This window comes from Odocoileus virginianus, unplaced genomic scaffold (genome assembly GCF_023699985.2).
Source record: "Odocoileus virginianus isolate 20LAN1187 ecotype Illinois unplaced genomic scaffold, Ovbor_1.2 Unplaced_Scaffold_2, whole genome shotgun sequence".
Lineage (NCBI taxonomy): Eukaryota > Metazoa > Chordata > Mammalia > Artiodactyla > Cervidae > Odocoileus > Odocoileus virginianus.
In genome coordinates, this window is record NW_027224264.1 from 1006427 (window position 1) to 1020662 (window position 14236).

Genomic DNA, 14236 nt, shown 5'->3' on the forward strand with positions numbered 1-14236 from the left:
TCCCTTGGACTGCAAGGAGATCCAACCAGTCCATCCTAAAGGAGACCAGTCCTGGGTGTTCATTGGAAGGACTGATGTTGAAGCTGAAACTCCAATACTTTGGCCACCTGATGAGAAGAGCTGACTCATTGGAAAAGACCTTGATGCTGGGAAAGATTGAGGGCAGGAGGAGAAGGGGACGACAGAGGATGAGATGGTTGGATGGCATCACCGACTCGATGGACATGGGTTTGGGTGAACTCCGGGAGTTGGTGATGGACAGGGAGGCCTGGCGTGCTGTGGTTCATGGGGTCGCAAAGAAGTCGGACATGACTGAGCGACTGAACTGAACTGAACTGATGACTGGTGATGTTGAGTGTCTTTTCATGTGCTTGTTGACTGTTTTTCATATCCTATTTGGAGAAATGTGTATTCATAGGTATTTATTCTTATGCTTCCAAAAACATGGGAAAATAAAAGAAAATGTCATGCTGGGTCAGCCCCATTTTCTTCTCTGACAGAATATTTCATGTTGTTTTGTGGCAAAGTGTGATTACTGGCAATATATCAACATCAACATCTCTAGTTTTTACATAATAGCCTGTTCTTGATACTCCTTTTTCAGATAAATAGATCCAAACTCTGTTTGAGCCTAAATGGCATTATTAGTTGGACAAACTCTTAGGGTAACAATTTTTTTTATTAACAGCTATATAAAAGTGGATTTCAATTTATTTGTTCTAGGGTCCTTTCTTTCAAATTTTAGGCCACCCTGTCCATATGTCCCATTCAAATGTTATATGCAAGTGTTCATAAAGAAGTCTATAGTCTCTCCATGTTGTTCATAGTTTTTAAGAGTTTTTTTTTCTTTTTTTAAAAAATAGTGTCATGGTATCTATGGATTGGGCTTTCCTGGTGGCTCAGCGGTAAAGAATCCACCTACAATGCAGGAATCACAGGAGGCAGGTTCAATCCCTGGGTCAGGAAGATCCCCTGGAGGAGGGCATGGCAACCTACTCCAGTATTCTTGCCTGGAGAACCCCATGGACAGAGGAGCCTGGCAGGCTACAGTCCACAGGGTCACAAAGAGTTGGACACGACTGAAGTGACTTAGCACTCATGCACACATCTATTGGGTTGGCCAAAAAGTTTGTTTGCATTTTAACAAACTTTTTGGCCAACCCAATATCTATACCTTAATTTTTCTAAGTTTAAGCTTTAGTTCTATAATCTATATTTAAATTTGAGATGACTGGTTTATTATTTTACTTATTTATTTACTGGTCTTCATTGTGGTGCAAGAGCTTCTGATTACAACGGCTTCTCTTACTGTAGAGCATGGACTCCAGGCCCATGGGCTTCAGTAGTTGCAGAACGCAAGCTCAATAGTTGTGGTACATGGGCTTAGTTGCCCCATGGCATGTGGAATCCTCCTGGACCAGGAATTGAACCATGTCCCCTGTATTGGCAGGTGGATTCTTATCTACCATACCACCAGGGAAGTTCTATAATCTATTCTTAAATGGTAATACTCTATGATCTAGAACAGTATTCTTGTGATTTTCCAAGTGAGGTAGCTAGTAGCTAATGGGAGAGATCTTTAGAAATCTTTTTTTTTTTGTAGCTATTATTTCCTCTTGCCTCTTAATCAGAAGTAATATCTGCCCTACCTCTTCAATTGCCTCTGGACTGTATATTCACTAAGGGTAGAGACCAAGTCTTAATTTTTACATTCCTGTCTCATACTTCAAAGGTACTCAAAGAATAAATATTGATTTGAAAGATGTTTTTGCTTCTTCTAAAAGGCTCTTGATTCCCTGTACAGAATGAATGAGGCTTGGGGACTCTAAAGTAACTGTTTCACTTGTGAGAAAATAATCTCTTGCATTCCTGAGTGTAAAAGGACAATTATCATTCACAGCAATTATTTCTAATTATTCGTATTTCTATTAACAAGTCTTTCCTCACTCAGATGTCTCAAACTGAGATGAGATGTGACTCAACTATTTATTTGACTTATTTGTTTCTTTTAGATTGTGAAAATAAAATGAAAGGTTATCACTAGAGAAACTATAACTTTGATTATACAGACCTTTGTCAGCAAAATGACGTCTCTACGTCTCTGCTTTTTAATACACTGTCTAGGTTTGTCATAGCTTTCCTTCCAAGGAGCAAGTGTCTTTTAATTTCATGGCTGCAGTCACTGTCCACAGTGATTTTGGAGCCCAAGAAAATAAAGTCTGTCACTGTTTCCACTTTTCCCCCATCTATATTATCCACATGTCATAGTTGAGGAAGCTGAGTTTCAGCTGCTAAGTTTAAGTAAATTTCCAAAGCCATGCAAGTGGTAAATGATAGAATTGGGAATCTACTTCAGTTTTTTTGATTACTGGAATGCAATCTACATGAGAACAGGAATGTCTGTTTGTCTTTTTTTTACTGCTGTGTCCCCAGCATATAGAATCATGCCTAACAAACAAGTGGTGCTCAACAAATACATTTCTTTTTGGCCACATGCGGGATCTTAGTTCTCTGACCAGGGATCCAACCTGGGCACCTGGGGCAGTGGAAGCATGAACGCCTAACCACTGGACTATCAGGGAATTACCTCAATAAATACTTTTAAATTTATGCATGAACAATGAAACCCATCTACTTAACCACTGTGCACATACTAACTCATGACATCCCTGAGTTCATTCCTAATGCTAATCATTAAGGTAACAAAATCTTCCTAATCACATGATCATGTGGCATTTCTCTTTTCAAAGTGAATATATATGAGCTTATTATTCCACTGAAAGTAGTTTTTAAAATTTTTTTTTTATTTTTTTTTAATTTTTTTTCCATTTATTTTTATTAGTTGGAGGCTAATTACTTTACATCATTGCAGTGGTTTTTGTCATACATTGAAATGAATTAGCCATGAATTTACATGTATTCCCCATCCCGGTCCCCCCTCCCACCTCCCTCTCCACCCGATCCCTCTGGGTCTTCCCATGTGTTTTTATAGGAATATTTATTTTGACTCTTTTAATTACAGAATTGACATAATAATATTAGGACGATACATACTTATGAAACTTAACTAATTGTCATATCTCCCTGTTTAGAATACATCAGAATATTTTTAATTCAACAGTGTATATAAACTGTATATAAACTAAACATGTCTATAAAAGGACATCTATAGATATGTTAGAGTTAGTAGGGCTGACATACATGTATATATATAATGGTAGAGAAAGAAAATACTACATATTCTCTAATGTTTGACCAAGATGCTTTATTAGTCTCCACAATAAATGAAAATAAACAATTATGCTCCACTTTATAACAATGCCCTTCCAAGTCATCCTATCATTCTCTTCCTCTAAGTTAAATTCATGCTCTGTAGATGTAATTTTAATTTAAAAATTGATATTAAGAAACCCTACACCCCTTGAAGGGTAAATATCAAATTAGAATTTTCTATTAATGTAAATGTTCCTGTATTAAAAGGCTATGGCCAACATACAAAAATTATTTACTTAGATTAGTAAGCTTACCATTTTTCATTCTCTTTATCTTTAAAGGTAATTTAGGTTCCAAGATGTGGCAGCTGTAATCCTTTTAAATTAGAAACAATTTGGAAAGCTACTGATAGGTAAGACTTCCAATCCTCTTATGATTTTATACATCTTCTCCATAAAGGCATAACAAAATACCATCCCACAGTTTTCAAAACTTCGTTTCCCACCAGGGACCATTTAAAATGGGAACAAACATGGGAACTAGGCAAAATTTATGAGCACACATTTAAAATTAAACCAGATCTCAAATTTACTAGGAGTTAAGAGAAATTCATTCATTTTGTAAAGAAATTCAATTATATTTCTCTTTGCAAATGCTGAAAGTCCATTCCCAATTTTACTCACCAGAGCAACCTGCTGATTTTATAGAACTGGTCTTCACTGGTTAGTTGGCTTACTTATTTATTTTTCTTTTTAAGGGAGTAGGTAGTGGGCAGAGTATTATATACCTTAATTACCTTTTTATTCATCTTCATTTTCCTAAGATATGTATTATACTCTTTTATTTTATGAGCCAGTTGACATTGTATACTTTTCTGTATCATTTCTTTTTATTGAATTGTAATCTGTATTAGCAAGAACATTTTATTTTAAAGAAAAAGTATTTCAAACTAAATACAAAGGAGTATAATAAGGACAGAGCCTAAGAGTTTACCACTAAGTTCTTCAGGTTAAAAATCTAGATGATCATTCTAATGCAACTTTTAAAGGATGTTGATCAACATTTGCTTTCATTAGCTTTCATTTCTCTAAAAGTCTTACTCATTCATGTATAATAAAGGCACGAATGTTTTTTATAATGCCATAAGACAACAAAAGGAATGCCACTCAAATCAATACTCTAGCCTATTCAGCGTAACATTTCTTGAAGGGACAAACTGGCAAAGGGCACAGCTGTCCTCTGAAATATTAGCCTCAAAATCAAAGATGTGGCCTGAGGCAGAAACTTTCTTCTGATCAACGTCCATATTCTCCTTTTCTCTTGGGCATACAGACAGAATACATTTCCCAGTCACAGTTTCCATTAGATGTGGTCATGTGACTGAGTTCTAGATAATGAAATGTGAACGGTGACAAAAAGTGGTGTTTGACACTTCCAGTCTTCAGCCGGAAAACTTCCAACCCATGATTCTCAATCTCCTTCATCCACTGACTAAAAGAGAGAAGATTCAAATATGTAAGGATTCTAGTCCATTTGTTCTATGGAATGTTATGAAGCCACAAATACATTAAGAATTTTTAACCACATAAGCATATTAGATATGTTGACCTTTGTCTCTCTGCACAGCCCTGGCCAGAGCATCTCTGTCCATGACCGTCCCAAACCCACTCCTCTCTGCTGGCAGTCACAGTTCATTGGACCAGAATTGGACATCCAATCTCAGAGATAATTGTATGCTCTCTCCCTTATGCATCTTTCTCTCTCTATGTGTATGTTGACTTCTCTTTGAGAAATCTAGACCTAGAAACCTGTCAGCTAGGAAAGACAAGATGCAAGTTCATTTTGAGTCAGAGCTGGAATTGCAGCATAATAATAGGGAAATAGGATTTCAAATCCTGAAAGATGATGCTGTGAAAGTGCTGCACTCAATATGCCAGCAAATTTGGAAAACTCAGCAGTGGCCACACGACTGGAAAAGGTCCGTTTTCATTCCAATCCCAAAGAAAAGCAATCCCAAAGAATACTCAAACTATCGCACAATTGCACTCATCTCACACACTAGTAAAGTGATGCTTAAAATTCTCCAAGCCAGGCTTCAGCAATAAATGAACCGTGAACTTCCAGATGTTCAAGCTGGTTTTAGAAAAGGCAGAGGAACCAGAGATCAAATTGTCAACATCCGTTGGATTATCAAAAAAGCAAGAGAGTTCCAGAAAAAACATCTACTTCTGCTTTATTGACTATGCCAAAGTCTTTGACTGTGTGGATCACAATAAACTGTGGAAAATTCTGAAAGAGATGGGAATACCAGACCACATGACCTGCCTCTTGAGAAACCTGTATACAGGTCAGGAAGCAACAGTTAGAACTGGACATGGAACAACAGACTGGTTCCAAATAGGGAAAGGAGTATGTCAAGGCTGTATATTGTCACCCTGCTTATTTAACTTATATGCAGAGTACATCATGAGAAATGCTGGGCTGGAAGAAGCACAAGCTGGAATCAAGATTGCCGGGAGAAATATCAATAACCTCAGATATGCAGATGACACCACCCTTATGACAGAAAGTGAAGAACTAAACTGAAAGATGATGCTGCTAAACTCTTGATGAAAGTGAAAGAGGAGAGTGAAAAAGTTGGTTTAAAGCTCAACATTCAGAAAGCTAAGATCATGGCATCCAGTCCCATCACTTCATGGCAAATAGATGGGAAAACAGTGGAAACAGTGGCTGACTTTATTTTTCTGGGCTCCAAAATCACTACAGATGGTGATTGCAGCCATGAAATTAAAAGACACTTACTCCTTGGAAGGAAAGTTATGATCAATCTAGACAGCATATTAAAGAGTAGAAGCATTACTTTGCCAACAAAGGTCCGTCTAGCCAAGGCTATGGTTTTTCCAGTGGTCATGTGTGGATATGAGAGTTGGACTATAAAGAAAGCTGAGCACAGAAGAATTGATGCTTTTGAACTGTGGTGTTGGAGAAGATTCTTGAGAGTCCCTTGGACTGCAAGGAGATCCAACCAGTCCATCCTAAAGGAGATCAGTCCTGGGTGTTCATTGGAAGGACTGATGTTGAAGCTGAAACTCCAATACTTTGGCCACCTGATACGAAGAGCTGACTCATTTGAAAAGACCCTGATGCTGGGAAAGATGGAGGGCAGGAGGAGAAGGGGACAACAGAGGATGAGATGGTTGGATGGCATCACTGACTCAATGGACATGGGTTTGGGTAAACTCCGGGAGTTGGTGATGGACAGAGAGGCCTGGTGTGCTGCGATTCATGGGGTTGCAGAGTCGGACATGACTGAGCAACTGAACTGAACTGAACTGAATAGGGAATTAGATACAAAAACATGCCATCAAAAATGAAATCTGAGAATAGAGCATGCGTACAGGGAGAAACAGAGACCCCAGAAGAAAACAGAACAATGAGAAGAGCTCCATCTCTCATTAGGCCTTGTTGCACTCACTGTCCTTTCCCTATGAGACTATCCTGTTTAATTTTTAAAAAACTCCTTTTTTACTAGATTTGGTTTTTTAAAGCAGTTCTGTTCACATTAACCAGATAATTTCTAAGGCAATAAGTGATTTTCCATGTTGGGAAACAAAACCCAGAATTCATGTATACATGCATATACATATATACAGTACAACTAGAACTATGTGCTGTCCCTCACCACATGCAAATACGCAACAATTCCAATTTCAAATCCATTTTGTGCAGAGATCTAGCGCCAAAGAAAATGTAAGGAAATCTTAATAGTTACTATCTTTGGGTGAGAGAATTTGTAGATATACTTTTGTTTCTGATTTCCTGTGTTTTCTCCTCTTTTTGAAATGAAGGTCTATTACTTCTATTACTTGTATAAGATCCTTCATGATTTGACTTCTGCAGACCCCTCTGTCTCACCACTGCTATTGTTTCCCATGCCTCCTAAGCGCTGGTCCTCCTATGTCATATACAGTTTCCCAAGTGTGCCATTTGTTTTCAGGCTCCTGTGCCCTTATATAAGTCTTTTAGAAAGAACAGTATCAGAAGAGCTAAGAAATGCCCAAGAATAGTGTGGATAAAAAGACAGGAAAGACAGAATAGAGAGTGAATATAGGAAGAATGAAGAGTGCAGGGGAATAGAAAGGAATACAATAAGGAAGGAAATTTTATAGAAAAGTATATGATGGGTGGCTATCTATGCAAAAGTATGAGATCATTTGTTAGTTGTTTCGGGGGTCACTCTGGCCTCCATTGCTATAGGCTGTGTAGCTATTAGTCAACATTGATACACTAAATAGATTTAGTTTAGTGGTTGTTTTAGTTCATCTGGGCTACTATAACAAAATACCACAGACTGGGTGGCTTATAAACAACAGAAATTTATTTCTCACAGTTGTAGAAGCTGGACGTCCACAATCAGGGTACCAGCATGGTAGGATTCCATGAAGGCTCTCTTCTGGGTTGCAGACTGCCAACTTCTTACTATGTCCTCACATGGCAGAAGTGGGTAGGGAGCAATCTGAGTTCTCTTTTATAAGAGCACTAATCCCATTAATAAATAGCTTCACCCCTTGGGCATTATGTTTTACATGTGAATTTGGGGGCGATACAAACATTCAATCTATAACAGTGGTTTCCATCCCCAATTATGTTATTGACTGGAGAATTATGTAAATTAAACCCTCTAATGAAGGCTTAAGAAGAAAGGAATAGGAAAGGGGAAGGCAGGAGGGGAAAAAAGAAATTGCAAGAGTCTGAAGAGAGGTGGGTAAAGGGAGCAGATAAGGAAACAATGGATTTTGTCTCACCGTTAATCAAAAAGAGTGTTTCTCAGCTGGGGACAAACGGGCCCACAGTGGACATTTGATAATGTCTGGGGACATTTTTGGTTGTCACGACTGAGGATAGGGCACTCCTGACATCTGGGGTGGGGGAGAGGTCAGGGAAGCTCCTATGCAGCCTCTAATGCACAGGACAGCCCCCACAGTAATGAATCATCCAGGCTGAAATATCAACAGGGCCAAGGTTGAGAAATCTTGGTCAAAAACTATTTCTCCAATTGGAACATGCAGTTTTGAAGTATTCAGTGTCCCTATGGGAGAGAATCTGTCATTCTTTAAAGACTTGCAGAAAAAGATTTTCTTGCCAGGCACTCATGATCTTATCTTCTTCCCGAAGCTCACAGCTGTTCTTCCCCCGAGACTGTTTGCACCTGGGATTGTTCTAGTATCCAAACAAATATCCTGAACTGTAGGGCCAGAGAACATGCAGGACTCACTCAAAATTACCTCCAACATTTACCCTGCTGACCAAACAAGAAAATCTTTATAAAAGCTGGAGAATAGAAAGCATTTTCCACTTTCCATTTTTAAAATTGCTTTTTAAATTGTACCCCTCGTGAACCTGTCATGAGGCATAAATCCAAAACCTGAACTACTGATTAAAACATGCACAATATATAATAATCACAGCAACTGAAACATTAACTCCCCTCAGGTTATACCGCCTAAGAGACAGTCAAACTCAGCTTTGTGCCATGCTCTAAACTCAGTGATTATATTCCCATTTGAGCATAAAAGACTTTTTGGAAATTAGGCCTTCCTTCCACAGAAATACTCTCTCCCTGGTTCCCTGCTGAGTGGATTAAAGAATGCAAACGAGGAACTCATTGGTTCACTTTAATTATTCAGGGACAACACAGAAAGATAAACAAGGTGAAACTAACTTCAAGAGTATAATGATTTCGTGTACTTCTTCGACCTCTAAATATACATTTCCATTTGGCAAATATATTATTAAACCTGAGCCTATTTTCTCTGCATTGTTGTCAATACTCAGAAAAAAATCATCATGAATTTACAGGACGTGATACAGAAGTGCTGGTTGGAACTTAAACCCAAAACAGATTTGTGTTTTTACCTTTGAACAAGAAACTCAAAATGAAGTTATCTTTATTTCACAATTAAAAAATGATAATATGAAAGAAAATATTGCAACTACTGCAGCTTTACAACATGACCTAAGGCAAGATAAATTTCTGCATAGGTGTTGCATGTTGTTGAATCTGTCTCTAGGAAGGGATTTGTTCTTAGATTAATTTATTCAACCAACTTTTACTGAACACCTATTGTGTATCAGACAAAACAGAAACATATACTAGTCTTGCACTGGCCTCAGAATGCCTTCTTGACTACACTTGCCTGCCATTACTGCTACCCTCTGACACACAGGGATGTATAGTGTTTTCCCCATTTCCTCTTGGCTAATAGAAATTCTGGAAGGAATCATGATTTCTCAACCTAAATTTATCTGACTTTTGGGGGGACTTCATCTACAATGCAATTAATTAGAATCTAACTAACTGGAAATCTTAATAGAATAGCATTCTTTCAGTAAAGAAGCAAATGACAAGAAGGCAAACAATAGAATAACAGTTAATAAAGCCAGAAACAACTGCAAATATCATTTAACTGAGGTTGGAAGAAGAAAGAGACTTTAACAAGGTCATACATCCACTTCGTTGCAGAACTGGACTTGTACTCATGATTTCTAACTCTAAATTCAGTGCTTTTTCAACTACTAACAAGAGGCCATCCAAAATTTTCAAAGTATATCCAGAGACATTTGGCCCTGTGTACAATATCTTTTACATCTAGAGTACTATACAATAAAAAAATTATGTTCACAATGACAACCCTCACTTACTGTAAGATTTTCAATTATAAGAGATTAAATTATAATCATTTGGATTAAAATGGAAAGTAGATTCACATTTAAGAAAAATTTTGAATAAGACTGGTAATTTTTCAAAAGTTCTATTTAACCTTAAGCTAACTACCAAATCCAATTAACCAGAACCCTCAGTTTTCTGGGTTTTTAGACTCATTAAGATTTTAATATAAATAGAATAAAACCGAGATTATATCTGCAGGCAGGGAAATTTAACTGAACTATAAATATTCACCAAAAGACGAAAAGAAATGACTTGGGGTTCTTTATATTCCTAAGACAAATTGTTATAGTACAAAGAGTATTGGATTGGTTGCATGCACACTTGCATTCTAACTCCAAATCTTACAATAAACTGCCATAAGGAAATATTAGTAAAATTTCCCAAGACCCAGTTCCATTATCTTTAAACTGGACATTATTTTTATTTTACAATTCCTAGGGTTGTTTAGAGTTTAAAATGAGATAATGAGTGAAAGGACTTTGGACAATAGAAAATCAAACATAATTATATATACACATATGCCTACATGTGCACACACATATGCATATGTATACAATATGTTATCTAAACTCTGAGTCTTTTGAATATTACAAATAAGGAAAAGTATTTAGCTACAAGAATATCTAATAAAAAGCAACCAGCCATGCTGTTATAAAAGTATCTAAGTTAATGACACTATTCAGTATGGTAAGTGACAAATTTGAAAGATCTGACTTCATAGAACAAAACCAACCCAATTATTTAGTTGAAAGGTTGAATGGTGGGGAAATAGCAGATTGCAAAGATTTTATTTGTAAAGAAAAGCACTTTACTTAGGAGGCTTATATAGTGCCACAAAAGGAATGAATCAATGATATTAGCATTTTTATATTGTACTTGATATTTTGCTAGTTCAGTAGGAAATAGTCATAAGTTAGCATTTATGTTATCAGTGAAGCTCTATGCATACATGTCACTACTGAATATCTTCATCAACAACAGGGGGTGCCTAGTGTTTTGTGTGTGCCAGATGGAGACCAGAAGTTTGAATTATAATCTTGGAATGGCCAATAATATCTGCTTGCCCTTGGAAATATGACTTATATTCAAGAGTCAACTTTAAATAAGTGTGGTATTGATATAATTCTAGTATGAGATTAGCAAAGACAAAATTCTAGGACCTAAAGGATGAATTGTTCCCCAAAGGCAGTGTCATTCCCAGTTGTATGAGACTTGGTAACCCAGGAAGCCTGTACCATTGTAGGATCATGCAATTTTCTTCAGCATTATGCGAGCATCTCTGCAAGTTTCCATATTCTTTACCATTAAGGAAACTTAATCTCTAACTTGATTTGTAGGTTTCTTTCTGTCAGTCACATCACCATTCTGGTAACTATTGTGCACCTCCTTATTAAATATAGTTCCTCCCATTTAATTTTTCCTCCTTCCAATGTATATGAATGCTTTGCCCAGATTCAGCTTCTTCTCAATCTACTATTCCATTTCAAAACAGTACTCTATCTTCTATTTCTCTTTTCTTACCTCTTCCCAGTTCTTAAAACCTATTGCAGTCTTGCTTCAATCTTATCGCTGTACTGAAATTAGCTATTTAAAAATCAAGAAGCCTGTAATGGACAGAATCAATGGTGTTTTCTCATCTACATCCTATTTAATTCCTCTGAGGCACTTGGAAATCATGATCACTATCTCCTTGAAATTTTCTTCTCTCTGTTCTGTTCCATTCTATGATTACTCCTCAAACACCACTGCTGGCTTTCTCTCCTTCGTGGACTCTTAAAATACGTTTCCATGGACTTGGTTTACTGTCTTCTTCTTATACTAAACACTCCTATAGGTTTTATAGTATTTCCTCCATTATTCATGGAAATTCAATTATTATTAATACATTGACAGATGAAATTCTTAATTATCCATGTCTATCATGAAGTGGCTTCATTACATACTAACTGGTGGCCTTGTGGTACATTGCTCAACTTCTATAAACCTCAGTTTTAAAAACCTTAAGTTGAAATAAATGTGATGATGGCTTGGCACAATAATTGGCATATAGTATAAGCATTTGGTTAAGTGGTAGGAGAAAAACACTTTCCATTTTTCTTCCTTTTCTGGAACACAGATCCATATTTGCAACTACTTATTAGATACTGGACATCTCAAACTGGATGTCCTACATACATGTTTCCAAAATAAAACTCACTGTTAGCTTCTACTCTTTCTGATTTCAGAAACCTACTCCATCTGGAGTTTCTTGCTCAGTTTTTCTATCAGTCTGTCCATATACCCTACAAAAATTCTGTTGAACTATATAAAACAAGAACAAAGGAGTCAAAGTGAAAAAAAGGGCACAGTCATTTATTCGAGATGCAACAGGGAATAAAAACAAGTAAATAAAGTATCTCCAGTGGTAATGTACAATGGAGCAAGATCTCCATAGACAAACCAACAGGGCGCTATGAGACCACAGATAAAGGGAAATTCTATGAAAGTTGTTGTGGGGAAGGGAAGGCAAGTAAAAGAAGACTTTTAAGAGGTATCTTGGTCCCCTGTCCCCCATCCCCCATATTACATCTAGCCAGGCCACAATTTCTACAATATTAGTACCTTCAATATAATTAACAGTTTAGGGTAAAGGCTGTCTCCCCCACTAGAATGTCAGCTCCAGAGAATTTGTCTGAATTTTTCTTTGATGTAGCCCCAGCAACTAGAATAGTGGATGGTCCATGGTAGACACTCAATAAATATTTGTCAAAACTTCTTAAAAGTTATCTATGCTAGAATTAATTCATCATAGTGTTTACAATGAGCTGTTTTTCATTTAAAATAGTCACATTGTACATATTCTTATACCCTCAGATATCACACCAGAAAATTAACAGAATGGCAAAGCAGATGTTATTGTTGATTTGTTTATTTGTTTGCCAAAGGGGGCAATTCTTTTTGAGTTTTCCTCTTCTTTAAATGGAATACTCAGTACTACATTTTCACCATTCTTGCTGAGACATTTCAAAGAACTCAGGACTTAACCTGATCTTATCTTTTGCTTTTAAAGCTACAAACTTTTTTGTCTTGTGGAATTAATAAAGAAGCAGCTGGATTTTCCCAAAGGGAGCTGTTTAGTAGAATGTCTTTAACACACACACACACACACACACACACACACACACGCGCGCGCTTCTCTCTGTAGAAAATAAGGAGAACAATTGACAGGAAAATAATTTTTTGCTACCTCAAATATATTTCATAATTTTAGTAAAATATAAGGGACAAGTGTCTACTAACTCAACATGGCAATGAAAATAATTATTATGATTAACTGGATAAGTAACTTTGTAATCAATGAGTTGTTAAGAACTAGCTCCTTTCTGGATCAAAACTAGATATTTCTGTTTTAAATATATAACCCAGGATAGGGAAGTATATATGAATGATGAGGGAGGGCAGAAAGGTTAGTACTGAGATGCCTCTAAAATGTATTTTTTGTTTGCTATAGTTATATATTTCCTCAATCAATTCATTATGTCAAAATTCCCTAAAAACATCTGTTTATATTCACATTTGGATTTCTAAATAAATCTTCTCCATATTAAAACCAGGCTTCATTTCACCTATGTTGAAATTTCCTTTCTTTATAAAATGAAACACATGTTGGCCTGTGGTTTTAATTTTGAATTGAAACCATAAATAGTCAATTCAAAAGCATTTTAATAAATAATACCACCACCAAAGTGACTAGAGACTGTATCACAATAATCTCCAAAATACTGCTCTTCACTGCCCAAGCACAATAGACTACTATAGATATATTTTTATTCTCAATATGTAAAATATATTTTAACAGCTACAGAGTTTTCCTTCATGTAAATTTAGCATCTTCCACATCCATCATTTGGTGTACGCTGAAAAGCTTGGTTGATTCCTGTTCATCTGTAATAAACAGGATTTATAGGTCATAGATTAGTTCCACGAAGTCTTTTCCTGTCTTAAAAAGAATCTTTAAATCTGTGGCTGAAGATAGATTTTGCTAACCCCAGTGCTGTTAAAGGATTAAAGCACGCAATATTGTTGGATCTAAGCACTGAATATGTACATTCTGAGCTATTTTTTTTCTTTAGTCATTATTAAAGGAAAAAAAAGGTCTCTGAATCTATTTTTCCAGAGCGAATGTCCTAAGGGGGAAAAAAATCTACTTCAAATGTTAGGTAGATTTTAGTAGTACTATAAAATAAAGAAAGTTAACTACCACTGGAAACCTTACATTTATGGGTTAATATTTAAAGAGTGCTATCCCATAGA

At 36.4% G+C, this 14236-nt stretch overlaps 1 protein-coding gene across 2 annotated transcripts in view; it reads right to left on the bottom strand.

The window, feature by feature from the left end:
- Positions 1 to 14236, bottom strand: part of TENM1 (teneurin transmembrane protein 1) — an 862693-nt gene that overhangs the window by 377286 nt on the left and 471171 nt on the right. The window lies entirely within an intron of this gene.